Source organism: Schistocerca americana, chromosome 7 (genome assembly GCF_021461395.2).
Source record: "Schistocerca americana isolate TAMUIC-IGC-003095 chromosome 7, iqSchAmer2.1, whole genome shotgun sequence".
NCBI lineage: Eukaryota > Metazoa > Arthropoda > Insecta > Orthoptera > Acrididae > Schistocerca > Schistocerca americana.
In genome coordinates this window covers 452,081,261-452,102,766 of record NC_060125.1, presented here as the reverse complement: position 1 = coordinate 452,102,766, position 21,506 = coordinate 452,081,261, and the positions used below count along the sequence as shown (strand labels likewise).

At 43.1% G+C, this 21,506-nt stretch overlaps 1 protein-coding gene across 1 annotated transcript in view; it reads right to left on the bottom strand.

Annotated features, from left to right (window-relative positions):
• LOC124622999 (ras association domain-containing protein 10-like) overlaps nucleotides 1-21,506 on the bottom strand; it is a 1,089,376-nt gene that overhangs the window by 520,613 nt on the left and 547,257 nt on the right. The window contains exon 3 of the mRNA XM_047148789.1: nucleotides 6,642-6,688. The gene's annotated coding sequence lies outside the window, so the exon portion shown is untranslated. The remainder of the gene's footprint in view (nucleotides 1-6,641; nucleotides 6,689-21,506) is intronic.

Below are 21,506 nucleotides of genomic sequence, written 5' to 3'. Positions count from 1 at the left end.
CTAACTAACCTAAGGACATCACACACATCCATGCCCGAGGTAGGATTCGAACCTGCGACCGTAGCAGCACCTTGGCTCCGGACTGACGTGCCTAGAACCGCACGGGTCCGCGGCCGGCCTCTTCCCATTCTGAAAGGATATTTTTGGCTCAGAAGCGGCCGGTTCGGGCAATTAGCAGTGTAAGTTTTCTAACCTCTTGTAGATCCCTGTTCACTAGTCTGCGTATTTTGACATTGTCCATTATAATTATCCGGGCAGTTATGCCGTGGTCGGCTGATGAATTCTGAGGTGATTCCCAACGTTTAGTCTCAGACTGCGGGAGACATCTCCAAGGGGGTCCGTAGCTTGATGGAAGGTCCAACACACACACTGGCTCGCTACTGACTGCCGCTAAATTCCGTGTCCGCGCGCCCCCGCGCCGCGGCGTGACGTCACGTGTTTTGAAAACGTCAGTGCAATTGGCCGCTGTCCCTCGCCGTCGATCGCCGTTGCCATCACCCAGTAGTGGACGAGTGGTACACATCTTCTTTAACACCGGCATCCATATACCGTTTAATTTGACGCCCTCCTCCTTCCGGTTGAAATTATTTGGGTGTTTAGCGATTTCGGTGCCTCCCTGTAGAGCCTTTCGTAGTATCCGCTCGTGGCCGCTAGTACTTGCGTCTCCTCGAAACGAATATTGTGGTTCCCTGGCTGGAAAGCATGCTCCGCAACAGCTGATCGTTCCGTTTCTCCTCTTCTACAATTTCCCTTGTGCTCTTCCAAACGTTTAGAAACAGTTCTTTTGGTGGTACCCACATAAACATCGCCACAGCTGCATGGGATCCTATACACTTCAGATGTTTCCAATGGTTTGCGAGCGTCCTTGGCAGGCCTAAGGAATTCCTGTATCTACTGGATCCGCAAGCATATAGGAAGGTGAATAAGGACCCCACTAACAACGTTCTCAGAATTGTGTCGCGGTTAGTAAAAAAGTCCTCCATTGAAGAGAGTGTACAGAATAGTCTCTGCAGTTCGGTTGCGCTACCACCGAGGCTTTATGGATTGCCCAAAATTCATAAAGAAAATGTTCCGTTAAGGCCGATACTAAGTGCCACTGGTTCGCCCACCTACTCGTTAGCCAAGTTTTTGACTACGCAGTTAAAACCACATGTGGGCCGTTCGGACTCGTATGTAAAGAATTCGACACATTTCATCAGCAGATTGAATGGCATAGTGGTCCAGCCGGAGGACATATTGGTCAGCTTCGATGTGGTATCGCTGTTTACCATGGTTCCACTTAATGACGTATTGGAACAGCTGGATCGAATTTTTCCTGCCGATATTTTAGAGCTGTTTAAGTGTTGTTTGACGACCACATACTTCAAGTGGAATGAACAGTTTTATGAGCAAACGGATGGCGTGGCTATGGGAAGCCCCCTAAGTCCCGTAATTGCAAACTTCTTTATGGAGAAATTCGAAGAACAGGCCTTAGGTACTGCCAGCAAGAAACCAAATGTATGGTTCCGATACGTGGATGACACGTTTGTGTTGTGGAGACATGGTAGGGAGGAACTAAGCCGGTTCCACGAACATCTGAACAGTATAAACTCAAGAATTCAGTTTACTATGGAGGAGGAGGTAGACGGCAAACTACATTTCCTCGATGTGCTTGTGTTTAGAAACGAAAATTGTAGTTTGGGCCACTCAGTGTACCGCAAACCCACGCACACGGACCGTTATTTGCACCGGGATTCGAACCACCACCCACAACAGAAGCGGGGTGTTATCAAGACGTTAGCGGACAGAGCTAGAAATATTTGTGAACCTGAGTTGCTCGACGCTGAGATGGAACATCTCCACAATGCACTAACGAAGAACGGATATTCGTCCGCCGAAATAAAACGTGCGTTGAGGCAGCCACGCAGAAATCATACTGACGTACAGGCTACTGCAAAATCTAAGGTTTTCCTGCCGTTTGTTAAAAATGTAACGGAAAGAATAGGGAGGATCTTGACGAAGCGGAATATTACCGTAATTTACAAACCCACCAGGAAGATACAGGAATACCTTAGGCCTGCCAAGGACGCTCGCAAACCATTGGAAACATCAGGAGTGTATAGGATCCCATGCAGCTGTGGCGATGTTTATGTGGGTACCACCAAAAGAACTGTTTCTAAACGTTTGGAAGAGCACAAGGGAAATTGTAGAAGAGAAGAAACGGAACGATCAGCTGTTGCGGAGCATGCTTTCCAGCCAGGGAACCACAATATTCGTTTCGAGGAGACGCAAGTACTAGCGGCCACGAGCGGATACTACGAAAGGCTCTACAGGGAGGCAATCGAAATCGCTAAACACCCAAATAATTTCAACCGAAAGGAGGAGGGCGTCAAATTAAACGGTATATGGATGCCGGTGTTAAAGAAGATGTGTACCACTCGTCCACTACTGGGTGATGGCAACGGCGATCGACGGCGACGGACAGCGGCCAATTGCGCTGACGTTTTCAAAACACGTGACGTCACGCCGCGGCGCGGGGGCGCGCGGACACGGAATTTAACGGCAGTCAGTAGCGAGCCAGCGTGTGTGTTGGACCTTCCATCAAGCTACGGACCCCCTTGGAGATGTCTCCCGCAGTCGGAGACGAAACGTTGGGAATAACCTCAGAATTCATCAACCGACCACGGCATAACAGCCCGGATAATTACAATGGACATGATATTTCCGGTCGTGAAAGTTTGTATTTTGACATTGGCTTTTTCAATATTCCATGACCTTGGCTATTTGGTCCTCGATTTGGTCCTACGGAATTTGTGGTGTAAATAAATAAATATATAGTTTACAGTGATATGAGTCATATGCGAACGAGCGTTGTCCTGTTGAAAAATGGCCTCACGTTGCTTCCGGATGAGAGTTAACACATAAGGACTCAGGATGTCTGTGAAGTACCGCTGTGCTCTCAGAGTTATCTAAATGACACCCAGGCTTCACCTCAAGACATAGTCGATGGCTCCCTGCACCATTATGCCAGGAGTAACGCAGCTCTGCCTCTCCAAAACACAGGAATGATGGGAGCTCTGTCCAGGTGCCGCAATTCTCGCCAGTGGTAGTAGTTCAAGATAGTGGAGAACCGAGATTCATCGCTGAATACAGTGCGACGCCATTTATCAGTAAGCCATGCTTTCAGGTCAGGACACCATTCCAAACGCAGCCTTTTGTGTTGTGGTGGTAACGGCAGTCGACGCACGGGACGGTAGTTTCCCAATCCAGCTGCTGCTACCCTCCGACCGCTGGAGTGGGATGTCTACTGTAAGATATTGTAAAAACTACGTTGCGGTATTCGAGGGATGCTTGGATGGAAACACCTTTTCAGCCATCAGTGAGGTATAGGGTGTTGCAGGGGAAGGCGAAACAACATTGGTGTAAAAAACGTGCATGTAGAGAGACCGCATGAGGGGTGTTAGCCGTTTCTCATCTCTCCGAATCTGACACAGTAGTTTCGTGTAGGTGTAGCACCTAGCACGTATTTGCCATTCCAGGCCACCTCCTGTTCAGTTTCTTCATAGCAACCATTACATCTAACATTTCTATTCTTCTGCCTCCTCTAGGAATTCTTTTCACGCATCTCTCGGTTTCCATCTGAGCAACCCTCAGATTTTAATGATTTTTGTAGCAACGTTCTTGTAACTCTGACGTACAACGAAAGTAGTAGTAAACATTGATTGTATTCGCATTTAAAGCACATTGAAGTCTTCATTTGGAATACCTAATATACCTGAATCACACTGCTGTTCTGCCTGCATGTTTCCCTGTACCTTCAAACGTTGTCTTCAGTTGTCCTAAATACAGAAGTTCATAAACTCTTTCTATGATTTCATTATTAATGTGTGCTATCGATGTGTTACTTATACATTATTTTAATATCGTTATAATCGTTTTTCTAACCCACTGTCAGACTGGCTCCATTAAGTAATTCACCTTTACTGGAGATAAATTCTACAATGTCTGCAGCAGAACGTAGGTGGTCCGCATTAAGTCGACTGACACGTACTGTTTCCTTTTTCGAGCGTCTGCAAGGTTGCTCTAGGCCTGCCGAGAATAATTGTGATAATATACAGTTTCCTTGTTTAAGTTCTGTTTCAGTTCTGAATACTTCATTTGGCATTTCTTCAGGAATGCTGCTCTTTATTTTATCAAGTATTTGTTTCAAAGAGTTCTTCTTACGGGGCAGCCGCAATTGTAAAGTCCATTTTGAAAAATGAAGAGACCACGGGACAGTTGCGGTTTCTTCATTTTTCAAAATCAGCTATTTGTGTTTCTGATTAATCTCTTTAACTATATTAAAACATAAAGAAATCTTAGAATTCTCATACAGTACAATTATATCTCTGCTGTTCATTTCTATTGCAACGGCCTTGCCGCAGTGGATACACCGGTTCCCGCTGTCATTTTTTGGGCTGCACTCAGCCTCGTGATGCCAATTGAGGAGCTACTCGACCGAATAGTAGTGGCTACGGTCAAGAATACCATCTTACGACCGGGAGAGCGGTGTGCTGACCCTCCGCCCCTCCTATCCGCATCCTCCACCGAGGATGACACGGCGGTCGAATGGTCCTGGTAGGCCACTCGTGGCCTGAAGTCGGAGTGCTGTTCATTTCTATACAATCTGATTTTCCAGTGTAAGATTATGCTTTGTTTTCTTCGTCATTTTATTGTCTTCAGTTGTCACTCCTCACAAGTTTTCAGTGACCTCCTCTCGAAGACCTACCTGAACAGTTCTGTTTGATTCATTACGTTCTACGACGTTTCTACTATAATATATTTTTCATGGAATATTCGCCTCATTTTTATATCTTGTTTTACTTTAGCTTTTGTTAAATTATTAGTCCCTTTTTCCGTCATTAAAATCTTCATTTCCCATGTTTCCTCAATTTATTCCAACAAATTACATAATTTTTACATATGTGTTCCTAATCCACATATACGATTTCTTGCCTAACATTCCGGTTTCTTTCTACCGTTGTTTCAATTCTTAGAGCCGTTGGATACTGTGCAAGGATCGCCCAGTAAACAAGACCTCACAAATTTTCTTCAAAAGTTATTTATTGCACACAATGAAAATTACACACATGAAAGAATGACGTTTCAGCTTCACACCCAAGTTTTCCATGTAATCTCCGTCCACTTTTGTGGGATTCCTCCAGCGAAACACAAGGTGCCTCAATGCCCTGTCGATGCAACACTTTGTTCTGGTCACGAAGCCGTTTTGTTAGTGTTCGCATCACCTCCTTGTTTTCCTCAATATATCTTCCATGAATGCCGTCCTCTACTGACCCAAGCAAGCGGAAGTCAAACTTCCAACAAATCTGTGAGATTTGTGTTCCACCGGAAAACAGTGCGGACTCCATCGTGCAGGCTCTGTTGAGTATCCAGTAGTGGGGATAATACAGGGTGTTATTTTCTGTACGACCTTTGTATATAGTCGCTACTGAGTAACGAGTACCACACGAGATTCGAAGTACCGCTTCGTTACAGCCTGAACTGTTTCGTTACTCGCACGTTTTCTTCCCCGCACGCAATTCGAGCCGACTGGGGAAGAATCAGTAGTATTGCTATTCCTCCTATTGTTCCCATCGGGATAAGTCAGTAGTGACACAGAATGGTAAATCGTCACTCGCAAAGATATCTTTCCAGCAGGCAGTTCGTGTAGAGATCAGGTGAAGTCGGTAGTTTTTGTAAGCCACAAGGTTCGTTAGTCTTGTGAATGTAAAACGCCTTGCACGAACAATAGATAGCATAGTGACATGTGCAGGAACTGTATGTCTACATTTTCTCACTGTATAGTAGAACAAAAAAGAAGCTTTTTTCGGAGAACAGCCAAGAAATACACAAAATTGTGATTTGTTTCAATAATCATAGTCAGAGGACAGTCCACAATGAATTAAAAAAAAAGACAAACGTAATGACATTCAATGACAAGAGTTGCGTGTAAAGGATGTAACGTGTAACGAATACACCGAAAAAGGTATGCGTCTCAACAACAGCGAATACGTAGGTACAGAAGTGAGTCGTTACTTTTGCAACCCTATATATTTCCAATCTAGCTGTACTGGACTGTTGTTTTTTGAAATTCTCAGTACCGCATAGTTTCTTCATACTCTGATAAAATATGGGAGCACGTTAATTGAGATGCTGATCTTATCAGCACAGGTGCTATCTTGAAATTATGTGCAACATGAAGAACTGATTGTTTCAGACATTTACTCGACAACGAAAAACAAAGCTGTCTGAGAGATGTGACGTGACTTTTTTTGTCCTCGACACTTTGGAAGGCATTACGCAGAGGCCACAAAATTATGAAACTTCGAGTCCTAGGAAACACCAAACGAATTTCACAGACGGCATGCTTTCTGCGTGATTTGCGGTCTGCGATATTGCGAAGTGAAAGAGATTGGTTCAACGAGTAACAGCTAAGCGCCTTCGAACCAATTGGGCATAGTTGAAACATTACTTCGGGGCTTGTAGATATCTTGTTGCGAAACTAGAATTGAAATCCATTACTACACACTTCTGTCCGTAGTGTTTCATAACGAACAAAATCTCTACTGGATAGCAGTAACCCTCGTATTGCAAGAACGGTTGAGCAGGAGGTGCAGACTTACTTTGTTGTGATCCGGGTGGATTTATCAGTCGGTCTGTTGGAAGGCCCCTCAAACAGAAAGAGAGAAATTTAATTAACTAAACCGCATGCATGAAAAAGACTTTTAACACTTTTTAATAACGTTTTCGTTTTCTATTCAGCAAGAGATATTGCGTTGGCTCAGAGATTATGCAAGAACCAATCGATATCATCAGCGATGCAGTAAAAATGTAGGTATCAGCATTCCCCTGTTTAAGCACGTAATATGAGAAAGTATTTTATCCATCTTCCATTTAAAAAAAAACATAGATTGCACAAAGTTCTTGATTAACTCAAGAGTTGATAAAGAACTTTGTACCACCACTGACTGCTTTTTAAATAGTAGCAATAATAAGTTTGCTGTACCACCACCAAGATGGAATGGAATAATTTTTATCTTCTCTTTAACCATTTTTATTACATATTTCTGTTATGCACTGCCATCTCCTCTGCTGGATAGTTACGTCTTAATTGTCTCACGACCTTTTGAGCAGTTGCCAACTACGAAACACTGGACTACCTGTTCTTCTTTCACCAGTAGTAAGAATTCGGTATAACGATGTTACCACTTAAATGTCACGGTTTATGTCAATGGTATATTTGAACGGTAGCGCCGTTATTCAACATATTTATCAAGCAAGACTTAACATTCTTCGCGGTCTTTCCAACATATCACATTATATATACACTATTGGCCATTAAAATTGCTACACCACGAAGATGACGTGCTATAGACGCGAAATTTAACCGACAGGAAGAAGATGCTGTGATACGCAAATGATTAGCTTTTCAGAGCATTCACATAAGGTTGGCGCCGGTGGCGACACCTACAACGTGCTGACATGAGGAAAAGTTTCCAACCGATACACAGACAGCAGTAGACCCGCGTTGCCTGGTGAAAAGTTTTCGATTTTGATAAAGTCGGATTATAGCCTATCGCGATTGCGGTTTATCGTATCACGACACTGCTGCTCGCGTTGGTCGGAATCAAATGACTGTTAGCAGAATATGGAATCGGTGGGTCCAGGAGGGTAATATGGAACGCCAACGGCCTCGTATCACTAGCAGTCGAGATGACAGGCATCTTATCCGCATGGCTATAACGGTTCGTGGAGATATGGAACATATATATATATATATATATATATATATATATATATATATATATATATATATATACAGCTAGAAAAAATGCACATGATAAACGGGTATTCATTGGACAAATATATAAGACTTGAACCGACATATGATTACATTTTCACGCAATTTGGGTCCATAGATCCTGAGAAATCAGTACCCAGAACAACCACCTCTGGCCGTAATAACGGCCTTGATACGCCTGAGCATTGAATCAAACAGAGGTTGGATGGCGTGTACAGGTACAGCTGCCCATGCAGCTTCAACACGTTACCACAGTTCATCAAGAGTAGTGACTGGCATATTGTGACGAACCAGTTGCTCGGCCACCATTGACCGGACGTTTTCAATTGGTGAGAGATCTGGAGAATGTGCTGGCCAGGGCAGCAGTCGAACATTTTCTGTATCCAGAAAGGCCCGTACAGGTCCTGCAACATGTGGTCGTGCATTATCCTGCTCAAATGTAGGGTTTCGCAGGGATCGAATGAAGAGTAGAACCTCGGGTCGTAAGACATCTGAAATGTAACGTCCACTGTTCAAAGTGCCGTCAGTGCGAACAACAGGTGACCGAGACGTGTAACCAATGGCACCCCATACCATCACGCCGCGTGATACGCCAGTATGGCGATGACGAATACACGCTTCCAATGTGTGTTCACCGCGATGTCGCCAAACACGGATGCGACCATCATGATGCTGTAAACAGAACCTGGATTCATCCGAAATAATGACGTTTTGCCATTCGTTCACCCAGGTTCGTCGTTGAGTACACCATCGGAGGCTCTCCTGTCTGTGATGCAGCGTCAGATTAGATTAGATTAGATTAATACTACACTCCTGGAAATTGAAATAAGAACACCGTGAATTCATTGTCCCAGGGAGGGGAAACTTTATTGACACATTCCTGGGGTCAGATACATCACATGATCACACTGACAGAACCACAGGCACATAGACACAGGCAACAGAGCATGCACAATGTCGGCATTAGTACAGTGTATATCCACCTTTCGCAGCAATGCAGGCTGCTATTCTCCCATGGAGACGATCGTAGAGATGCTGGATGTAGTCCTGTGGAACGGCTTGCCATGCCATTTCCACCTGGCGCCTCAGTTGGACCAGCGTTCGTGCTGGACGTGCAGACCGCGTGAGACGACGCTTCATCCAGTCCCAAACATGCTCAATGGGGGACAGATCCGGAGATCTTGCTGGCCAGGGTAGTTGACTTACACCTTCTAGAGCACGTTGGGTGGCACGGGATACATGCGGACGTGCATTGTCCTGTTGGAACAGCAAGTTCCCTTGCCGGTCTAGGAATGGTAGAACGATGGGTTCGATGACGGTTTGGATGTACCGTGCACTATTCAGTGTCCCCTCGACGATCACCAGTGGTGTACGGCCAGTGAAGGAGATCGCTCCCCACACCATGATGCCGGGTGTTGGCCCTGTGTGCCTCGGTCGTATGCAGTCCTGATTGTGGCGCTCACCTGCACGGCGCCAAACACGCATACGACCATCATTGGCACCAAGGCAGAAGCGACTCTCATCGCTGAAGACGACACGTCTCCATTCGTCCCTCCATTCACGCCTGTCGCGACACCACTGGAGGCGGGCTGCACGATGTTGGGGCGTGAGCGGAAGACGGCCTAACGGTGTACGGGATCGTAGCCCAGCTTCATGGAGACGGTTGCGAATGGTCCTCGCCGATACCCCAGGAGCAACAGTGTCCCTAATTTGCTGGGAAGTGGCGGTGCGGCACTGCGTAGGATCCTACGGTCTTGGCGTGCATCCGTGCGTCGCTGCGGTCCGGTCCCAGGTCGACGGGCACGTGCACCTTCCGCCGACCACTGGCGACAACATCGATGTACTGTGGAGACCTCACGCCCCACGTGTTGAGCAATTAGGCGGTACGTCCACCCGGCCTCCCGCATGCCTACTATACGCCCACGCTCAAAGTCCGTCAACTGCACATACGGTTCACGTCCACACTGTCGCGGCATGCTACCAGTGTTAAAGACTGCGATGGAGCTCCATATGCCACGGCAAACTGGCTGACAATGACGGCGGCGGTGCACAAATGCTGCGCAGCTAGCGCCATTCGACAGCCAACACCGCGGTTCCTGGTGTGTCCGCTGTGCCGTGCGTGTGATCATTGCTTGTACAGCCCTCTCGCAGTGTCCGGAGCAAGTATGGTGGGTCTGACACACCGGTGTCAATGTGTTCTTTTTTCCATTTCCAGGAGTGTAGTTCCATGGATCATGAATACGATATTTCGTAATGATGTGGAACGAGTCGAATTTTCCAATACATGACATAATTAGGTTAATTTAACAACATACTTAAGTTAATATAACAACTTTATTTTTTTGTGTTTTTTTGTTTTTCTTTATTTTTTATTGAATTTATTTTTTTTATTTTTTTTATTTTTTTTCTTAATTTATATCTAAAAATTCCTCTATGGAGTAGAAGGAGTTGTCATTCAGAAATTCTTTTAATTTCTTCTTAAATACTTGTTGGTTATTTGTCAGACTTTTGATACTATTTGGTAAGTGACCAAAGACTTTAGTGCCAGTATAATTCACCCCTTTCTGTGCCAAAGTTAGATTTAATCTTGAATAGTGAAGATCGTCCTTTCTCCTAGTATTGTAGTTATGCACACTGCTATTACTTTTGAATTGGGTTTGGTTGTTAATAACAAATTTCATAAGAGAGTATATATACTGAGAAGCTACTGTGAATATCCCTAGATCCTTAAATAAATGTCTGCAGGATGATCTTGGGTGGACTCCAGCTATTATTCTGATTACACGCTTTTGTGCAATAAATACTTTATTCCTCAGTGATGAATTGCCCCAAAATATGATGCCATATGAAAGCAATGTGTGAAAATAGGCGTAGTAAGCTAATTTACTAAGATGTTTATCACCAAAATTTGCAATGACCCTTATTGCATAAGTAGCTGAACTCAAACGTTTCAGCAGATCATCAATGTGTTTCTTCCAATTTAATCTCTCATTAATGGACATACCTAAAAATTTGGAATATTCTACCTTAGCTATATGCTTCTGATTAAGGTCTATATTTATTAATGGCGTCATACCATTCACTGCACGGAACTGTATGTACTGTGTCTTATCAAAATTCAGTGAGAGTCCGTTTACAAGGAACCACTTAGTAATTTTCTGAAAGACAGTATTGACAATTTCATCAGTTAATTCTTGTTTCTCAGGTGTGATTACTATACTTGTATCATTAGCGAAGAGAACTAACTTTGCCTCTTCATGAATATAGAACGGCAAGTCATTAATATATAATAAGAACAACAAAGGACCCAAGACTGACCCTTGTGGAACCCCATTCTTGATAGTTCCCCAGTTTGAGGAATGTGCTGATCTTTGCATGTTACGAGAACTACTTATTTCAACTTTCTGCACTCTTCCAGTTAGGTACGAATTAAACCATTTGTGCACTGTCCCACTCATGCCACAATACTTGAGCTTGTCTAGCAGAATTTCATGATTTACACAATCAAAAGCCTTTGAGAGATCACAAAAAATCCCAATGGGTGGTGTTCGGTTATTCAGATCATTCAAAATTTGACTGGTGAAAGCATATATGGCATTTTCTGTTGAAAAACCTTTCTGGAAACCAAACTGACATTTTGTTGGTACTTCATTTTTTCAGATATGTGAAGCTACTCTTGAATACATAACTTTCTCAAAAATTTTGGATAAAGCTGTTAGAAGGGAGATTGGACGGTAATTGTTGATATGAGATCTATCCCCCTTTTTATACAAAGGTATAACAATAGCATATTTCAGTCTATCAGGGAAAATGCCCTGTTCCAGAGAGCTATTACACAGGTGGCTGAGAATGTTACTTATCTGTTGAGAACAAGCTTTTAGTATTTTGCTGGAAATGCCATCAATTCCATGTGAGTTTTTGCTTTCAAGCAAGTTTATTATTTTCCTAATTTCAGAGGGAGAAGTGGGTGAGATTTCAATTGTATCAAATTACATAGGTATGGCCTCTTCCATTAACAGCCTAGCATCTTCTAATGAACACCTGGATCCTACTATATCCACAACATTTAGAAAATGATTATTAAAAATATTTTCAACTTCTGACTTTTTGTTCGTAAAGTTTTCATTCAATTTGATGGTAATACTGTCTTCCTCTGCTCTTGGTTGACCTGTTTCTCTTTTAATAATATTCCAAATTGTTTTAATTTTATTATCAGAGTTGCTGATTTCAGACATGATACACATACTCCTGGATTTTTTAATAACTATTCTTAATATAACACAGTAGTTTTTATAATTTTTGATAGTTTCTGGGTCACTACTCTTTCTTGCCGTCAGATACATTTCCCTTTTCCGGTTACAAGATATTTTTATACCCTTAGTAAGCCATGGTTTGTTACAAGGTTTCTTACGAGTATATTTAACTATTTTCTTGGGGAAGCAGTTTTCAAATGCATTTACAAAAATGTCATGAAATAAATTATATTTTAAATTGGCATCAGGTTCACGGTACACCTCATCCCAGTCTAACTGCTGTAGGCTTTCCCTGAAATTTGCAATTGTTAAATCGTTGACTGAACGTACTACTTTGGAGGACTGTTTAGTATTGCTGAATACCGCAGCCATGGTCTCCGAGCTGATAGTCCGTGCTGCTGCAAACGTCGTCGAACTGTTCGTGCAGATGGTTGTTGTCTTGCAAACGACCCAATCTCTTGACTTAGGGATCGAGACGTGACTGCACGATCGTTACAGCCATGCGGATAAGATGCCTGTCATCTCGACTGCTAGTGATACGAGGCCGTTGGGATCCAGCACGGCGTTCCGTATTACCCTCCTGAACCCATCGATTTCATATTCTGCTAAAAGTCATTGGATCTCGACCAACGCGAGCAGCAATGTCGCGATACGATAAACCGCAATCGCGATAGACTACAATCCGACCTTTATCAAAGTCGGAAACGTGAAGGTACGCATTTCTTCTCCTTACACGAGGCATCACAACAACGTTTCACTAGGCAAGGCCGGTCAACTGCTGTTTGTGTATGAGAAATCGGTTGGAAACTATCCTCATGTCAGCACGTTGTGAATGCTCTGGAAAGCTAATCATTTGCATATCACAGCATCTTCTTCCTGTGGGTTAATTTTCGCGTCTGAAGTACGTCATCTTCGTGGTGTAGCAATTTTAATGGCCAGTAGTGTATTACTTCTTTACTACTAACTCTATTTGTGACGCTTTTTGCAGACAGTATGCACATACAGCACTGAATGTAACTGCAACATCACACCATTGTATGACACATAGTCACGAGATATGGCGACATAAACAGTGAGATGAATGTAAAGCTGTCGCATCGTGCATGACGTTTAAACGTTTAAATTTATTACTTCTTTTCTACCGACTCCATTCGCAACACATTTTGCAGGCAGTATCCACATTTGCCGCTGAATGTACCAACAAAATTGTATCGTAGTACGACATATAATTCAGGAGACATGACGTCATAAACATTAAGCACAAGACCAGACGCTGCGTGGTACAGCGTCGACGCACAGCTAAAAAGAAATACCTGGACAACGACGGGTCTCTCTGCTAGTAACGAATAAATCAAGAATTCTGGCTTACTAATCCTCATTTCGTTGTTTCCCGATGGTATTTAAACTGTCGAGGACCAATATTTGACAGTCTTCTTGGTACGGATTAAGCTTTCTATGATTCGATATGCATAGTAGAAAGCAACAATGTAATTTTTTTTACCGCCAATAACATATTTTTCTTGGCGTATATCAATTAAACTACAGGGAAATACGTAAGCAGTAAACGAAATGGCAGTGTGTTTACGACATTGTCGTCGAAAGCGTACACAGTTTGAAGTCCCATTTCGCTATACTGACTTAAGTTTCCTAAATCAGTTACCTCATGAGACAGAACTTCATAACAGTTTATTCTGTCACGTGGTACAACAAGGAGAGGTGCATTGTCCGACGTGGTTCGCAGATAAAGCCTCACTTTCAGTTACTGCACTCTTGTTTATACTGACGCGACTGCTGAAATTTTTCACCTTGTTTCAGTCGATTGGCATCTACATTAATAAACTATCTAGTGATTCGCACTTTAAATATAATTTTCTACAGTATAATTTTAACTGCAAAAGATATAAAATCGTATAAAAGAAGAACTATTTTCATTAAAACCTAGTTGCTTGCACCGTAGATTTCTCAGTGGATAAATGGATAAGTAATATTGCAATGATTTCTTTGACTTATTTCCGTGAGTATTATAGCGATTTACCTCTAAGAAGACGGGTGCGTGACGCATTCCATATCGAGAAAGACAGAAAATATTTTGCAGCGTCGCCAATGTGGTCTTTATCTCAGTCGCACCCCACACTCTACACTGTTGTCTATCCTGGTGCCCAATGCTGGTGTAAGTGCCACATTGGCCCACTGTTTCTGCTTCCAACTATCCGTAGATATATTAATATGTCCGGAGAACAGCCGCTGTTGCTCGGTAAAGTGATAACTGACACGGTTGCTTTATGACAGTGGCTAAGTACCGTCGACCGAGGGAGGTAGCGTAACCCTTAGCACACTGGACACGCATTTGGGAAGACGACGGTTCAATCCCGCGTCCGGCTATCCTGATTAAGGTTATCCGTGATTTCCCTAAAACCACTTCAGGCAAATGCCGGGATGGTTCCTCTGAACGAGCACGGCCGACTTCCTTCCCCACCCTTCCCTAATCCGACGGTATCAATGACCTCGCTGTTTGGTCCCCTCCCTCGAATCAACCAGCCAACCAGTCAACCAACCAACAATCAACCGACAGTTGCAACAGCTAAATATGCAAACAAAAGCTAAATATTCAACGCACTCCCCGTAGCGCACACAACAGGCAGAAGAGGCAATCTGCTGTCATATGGTACACCGTCCCTTGCTACTGCGTATCCACACGCACCCCCTCTCCCCCCTCCACCTTTCCTCACGCCTTCTTACGCACCCAACAAACATTCCTCGGCCGGTGGTACAGCCAGACCTCAATAACAAATCCACTCCGTTTCTCCAGTGACGTAATTCGCACATACGCGTTAGGGGAGGTATGGCTACAGTGTTCGTAAATAACTCGCGGGAACAGAAGTTGGAGACGTGATTGCGTGTCCTATTGGCTTAAGGTGATAGATAAGCAGGTCTCCCGTGCTAGAACCCGAATCTTGCCCACACAAGAATAATGACGGCTGCTAACAAGTAAACTGGACAACATTCTACGTTACAAAGAAAACTTGAGAATAATTATTTAAATGAACACAAGTTTTAAATATACCACGTCCCTAAATCGGACAAAAAAGCATAACATAATTTCTCCTGGCCCAATACAAATTCCTAACCCTACACAATCAGTTCTAAAAATTTGTGATTGCTTGCTTTAATAGCTATGAAAACACTTCTAAGATTTAAAACGAAAAATTTGAGGCGCATCCCATCAGTAATAGTATGGAGATGAAGAATTCATTCATCAGTTATGTACTGCACGACTCTCACATTTTTAGTTTTTAAATCTCGCAACTAACTTCATAGCCATTAAAAATTTGCAGTTACAGATTTTCAGGTCTATCTGTCTATACAGTAAGGAAGTTGTTTGTTGCTAGCAGAAATTATTAAATACTCTTCAGTCCAATTTAAAAACGCGTTATATTAAAAATTTATTTTATTTCAATATTTTTTTATGTTTTTTAGTCTCATGTGCATGAAAATTTTCAGTTGATTTTAAACATATTGATGAGATTATAAGAGAGACATCTGTTAAATTTCATATTTTTTGCAGTTCCTTTTCATCTGATAATATCTGAAATAGAAAAGTGCTACACACACCTACTAATAATATATCAATCTGTGTAATAGCCATTTTCCTAAAAAAAATACAATGAAGTAAACAAAAATTGATTTGACATGATTTTTATAAGATTTTTATTTCAGTGCTATATATACCACAGCTTCGCCCATGTTCGCAAATGTCACGTATATTTCACTCATCTCTTCCTCCCCCCCTCTATCTGTAACCCCCCCAGAATCTGTTCTTCCCCCTCTCCCTGTCCATCTGTCCAACCCATCCCCTCCCCCCTCTCACTGAATACCCATGTTCATTTGCACAAACACCCCATGAAATACATTCCAGTAGTTTATACAAAAACACTCCAGTTGTGCAAAGCAGCCTAGATCTTAGGCGTTACCAAACGTTTCCATTCCCATTACCACACATAGCGAACAGACTCACGAGAGAGCAGAGTAATACTGCTTTGTCACATAGTTCTGAACTATGTTTAAAATTTTCAGTCTCTAGCTCGTCGGAAAGTTAGTTTAAAATCAATGGACAATTTTCACTCAGCAGACAGTAAGACAAGTGAATTAATAGAAACGTGGTAGCGGTCCGATGTGGCCGTGCGGTTCTAGGCGCGTCAGTCTGGAACCGCGAGACCGCTATGGTCGCAGGTTCGAATCCTGCCTTGGGCATGGATTTGTGTGATGTCCTTAGGTTAGTTAGGTTTAAGTAGTTCTAAGTTATAGGGGACTGATGACCTCAGCTGTTAAGTCCCACAGTGCTCAGAGCCAGCCAGAAACGTGGTGAAATTGAGCTACGCTGACAGAGAGTAGTATTACTGAGGACAAATGCAGCAACTAAAAGTCGTCTTGAAGAGGACCGCTGCAAAGATGGTAGGAATTTCGAGTTTGGTCGGTTGGTTCATATGGTGGGAGCGGGCAAAATAGCGAGGTCATCGGTCCCATCGGATTAGGGAAGGATGGGTAAGGAAGTCGGCTGTGCCCTTTCAAAGGAACCATCCTGGAATTTGACTGAAGCGATTTAGGGAAATCACGGAAAACGTAAATCAGAATGGTCGAAAGGGGGTTTGAACCGTCGTCTTCCCGAATGCGAGCCCAGTGTGCTAACCACTGCGTCATAACATTTTAGTTTCAAAACAATGTGGCCTATTGACCAAAATGATTTTATTCAAACATTTCCTCCGTTTACTTCAAGAGTTGTTTAAAGACCAGCAAGAGTATTTTATTTTGTTGTAGGGCAACTATGACAAATGTTTAAAGGAAATCTTTTAAGACCAGCAAGAGTATTTTATTTTGCTTTAGGGCAACTATGACAAATGTTTGAAGGAAATCTTTTAAGACCAGCAAGAGTATTTTATTTTGCTGTAGGGCAACTGTGACAAATTTTTAAAGGAAATATTAGATCACAGTCTTGACTGGGATTCGTAAAGAGAATAGATGTTTTATCCAGTACAGCCATGGGAACCTCTTTCATCCATAATTGTATAACTAAGTAATTATTCTGTCTCTGATGACCTAGATAACGACGGGACGTTAGACTGTAAACGTAGTATTGCTGCTCCTCTTAATCCAACCTTCTCCGCAGCTTGTTTTCGCTCCCGCCGTCTTCGTCGTCGTCGTCGTCTGTACTGCAATATTACCGTCTCAAGACGTAGCATATTAAGCTGCTGTACATGTCACAACAGTAATATATTATGTAATTACATCGATTAATAATGTCGATAACTCGATTGGCAAAGAGTAATCCGTCGATCGTAATCCTCGCTGGTGGTCTCCATGCTTTGAGACTATTTCGCGCGTAGAGCTGAAAAAACAGCCATTACGGATGGCTACTACGGGGTTGATTTATTAACTTAGTCAGCAGCGTCTTCCACTGAAACGCGAGCTCGTTTCGAGCTTTTAAATCTCCCGCAAACGCCCTCCACGAACACAAATTGTTTCTATTTACATCTCGCGTGCAATAACTGCCGAGAGAGAAACTGCAGCTACGTTCTGCAAAACAACCCACACATTAGTTCACGGGTGCCGGAAGTCTCAACGAGAACACGCAGAACAATATTCTTCTGCTAAATTGTAGTTCATCTTCCACTATTCGTCACGCGTGTAAATACGAAAGCACAAAATGCAAATCTCGTTTGCGCTTGTCCACTTTTTTTTTTCAGAAAGTTCCTAATTAACTTCGCATAATGTTCCAACACACGGAGTCGTCCTCTCGTACGTTCAAAGATCCTGTGCAAATTCCTGTTCCGACGCGCTGGCAGTGATCCGTTTCGAGAATTTATTTGCCCATTAAAGCTGACAGGGGCAACATTCCGAGCTGCTTAGAGTCAACTGCTTACAAACGTTATTTTGCAGCTTATACGCGAGTGCCGTTCATCTGCGAGAAGTTATATCTGTACCGCAAACTAATCATGTCCTTCCCGTCAAATGCAACACTTCCTGCAGGTCGTCAAGAAGGGAAGAGAAGATGTCCTGAGAGTTAAATGTGGAGTGTAACTACTATTGGTCAAGGGTAAAAGTGTAAATCGCTCATCATACAGAACGTTTATTTTGAATACCACAGTTCTTTACAGCTCATGTTTCTGTTGGATGTGGTATGTCCTTGCTGTCCTCTGATCTTTGAACTGACTTACCCAACTATTAATAGAGACACCCACAACATAACTTTTACTCCTAACAATGGCGGTAATCAGCATTTTTCACGTGAACAAGGATTGCCAGATGGGGAAGACATGTTAGGTGGCAGCCAAAAACCAGTACGCACCTCCCCTCCTCCCTAAGAATCAAACTCCCATGTATAAAACAGCTTAAGATGTCTTATTACCTTAGAAATATTTGATATTAATCATATAAGCGAGATAAAGCTTAGAAAAATTTTGACTAATCTTTAAAGCTTGTTCGCACTATTTCTTTATTTTAAAATTATTTCCAATCAACTGTATTTGATGACGTTCATTTATTGCGACCAACTTCTAAGCCCCGATTCCTTCATCATCAGATACGCGCCGTGACAATCAAAACAGTTGCCCACCCACGAAGTACAATGCCGGAAAGAAATTAGTACACCATTCACAGGTTTCCAGTTCACTCAAGATTTATTGTTGTAACAGTGCATATGGAGGATATGAAACGATTACACTTACAGATCAATAGCTTGATCGGTTCTGAAGTACGAGGTACCAACCACTGGTAAAACACCCATATTTATACGTGGGGTAGACTCCACGAGTAGTAATGCAGGCGCTGACACTGGCATCCAGTCCATCGTACAGATGGGGAATTCTGTCCTGGGATACAGTATGCGACTCCTCCTCGACCTGTTCGCGTAGTTCTGTTAGAATTGTTCGTTGAAGAGTCACATGAATCACTTGTGTTCGGTTGGAGACAAGTCCAGGGATCGTACTAGCACGTCTTGCAGAGCACGTTGAGTTTCATGGGGCGTGTGTGGGTGAGCATTATGCTGTTGGAACAACACATCATGTTCCTGTTGCAAGAATGGCAAAAGAGTGGGTCAAACAACATTCTGCATTTACTGAGCCCTGGTATATTCCTCCCCTCCCCCTTCCCCCCTCCCCCCGGAAACATCAAAGATGATCGAGAGTTATAGCTTATCGCACCCGAGAACCTAAGGCCTGGACTTGGACGACTGCACTTTTTGAGACAGCGCTCACCAGGCCTTCGTGATAAACAGTTTAAACTTTAATGGTATTCCCGTTACGATGGAATGAACCATATTACAACAAGGTTCAAAATGGTTCAAATGGGTCTGAGCACTATGGGACTCAACATCTTAGGTCATAAGTCCCCTAGAACTTAGAACTACTTAAACCTAACTAACCTAAGGACATCACACACACCCATGCCCGAGGCAGGATTCGAACCTGCGACCGTAGCAGTCCCGCGGTTCCGGACTGCAGCGCCAGAACCGCACGGCCACCGCGGCCGGCTTACAACAAGGAACTACGCTTAAGACAAACTAAATATTCCACAGCAAAGTGAGGAAAAATATTCTATGGCAGTCTCGTACGCTATCTATCGGTATACAGGGTGGTTCATTGATCGTTACCGGGCCAAATATCTCACGAAATAAGCGTCAAACGAAAAAACTACAAAGTCCGAAACTTGTCTAGCTTTAAGGGGGAAACCAGATGGCGGTATGGTTGCCCCGCTAGATGGCGCTGCCATATGTCAGACGGATATCAACTGACATATTTTAAATAGAAACCCCCATTTTTATTACATATTCGTGTAGTACGTAAAGAAATATGAATGTTTTAGTTGGACCACTTTTTTTCGCTTTGTGATAGACTGCGCTGTAATAGTCACAAACAAATGGCTCACAATTTTAGACGAACAGTTGGTAACAGGTAGGTTTTTTAAATTAAAATATAGAACGTAGATACGTTTGAACATTTTATTTCGGTTGTTACAATGTGGTACATGTACCTTTGTGAACTTATCATTTCTGAGAACGCATGCTGTTACAGCGTGATTACTTGTAAATACCACATTAGTGCAATAAATGCTCAAAATGATGTCCGTCAACCTTAATGCATTTGGCAATACGTGTAACGACATTCCTCTCAACAGCGAGCAGTTCGCCTTCCGTAGTGTTCGCACATGCATTGACAATGCGCTGACGCATGTTGTCAGGCGTTGTCGGTGGATCACGATAGCAAATATCCTTCAACTTTCCCCACAGAAAGATATACGGGAACGTCAGATCAGGTGAACGTGCGGCCCATCGTATGGTGCTTTGACGACCAATCCACCTGTCATGAAATATGCTATTCAATACCGCTTCAACCGCACGCGAGCTATGTGCCGGACATCCACCACGTTGGAAGTATACCGCCATTCTTTCATGCACTGAAACATCTTATAGTAACATCGGAAGAACATTACGTAGGAAATCAGCATACATTGCACTATTTAGACTGCCATCGATAAAATGGGGGCAAATTATCCTTCCTCCCATAAAAATACATTAACCCGCCAAGATGGCTGATGCTCCACTTGTCGCAGCCATCGTGGATTTTCCGTTGCTCAATAGAGCATATTATGCCGGTTTACGTTACCGCTGTTGGTGAATGACGCTTCGTCTCTAAATTGAACGCGTGCAGAAAACATGTTATCGTCCCGTAATTTCTCTTGTGCCCAGTGGCAGAACTGTACACGACGTTCAAAGTCGTCGCCATGCAATTCCTGGTGCATAGGAATATGACACGGGTGCAGTCGATGTTGATGTAGCATTCTCAACAACGACGTTTTTGAGATTCCCGATTCTCGCACAATTTGTCTCTACTGATGTGCGGATTAGCAGCGACAGCAGCTACTTGGGCATCATCATTTGTTTCAGGTCGTGGTTGACGTTTCACATGTGGCTGAACACTTCCTGTTTCCTTAAATAACGTAACTATCCGGCGAGCGGTCCGGATACCGAGCAGCATACATAGCACACGCCCGTTGGGCATTTTTATCACAATAGCCATACATCAACACGATATCGACCTTTTCGGCAATTTGTAAACGGTCCATTTTAACACGGGTAATGTATCACGAAGCAAATACCGTTCGCACTGGCGGAATGTTACGTGATACCACTTACTAATACATTTATGACTATTACAGCGCCATCTATCACAATCCGAAAAAGTGGTCCAACTAAAACATTAATATTTCTTTATGTACTACACGAATACGTAATAAAAAATGGAGGTTCCTATTAAAAAAAAAACGCAGTTGACATCCGTTTGACCCATGGCAGCGCCATCTAGTGGGCCAACCATACCGCCATCTGGTTTCCCCCTTCAAGCTAGACGAGTTTCGTTCTTTGTAGTTTTTTCGAGAGATAT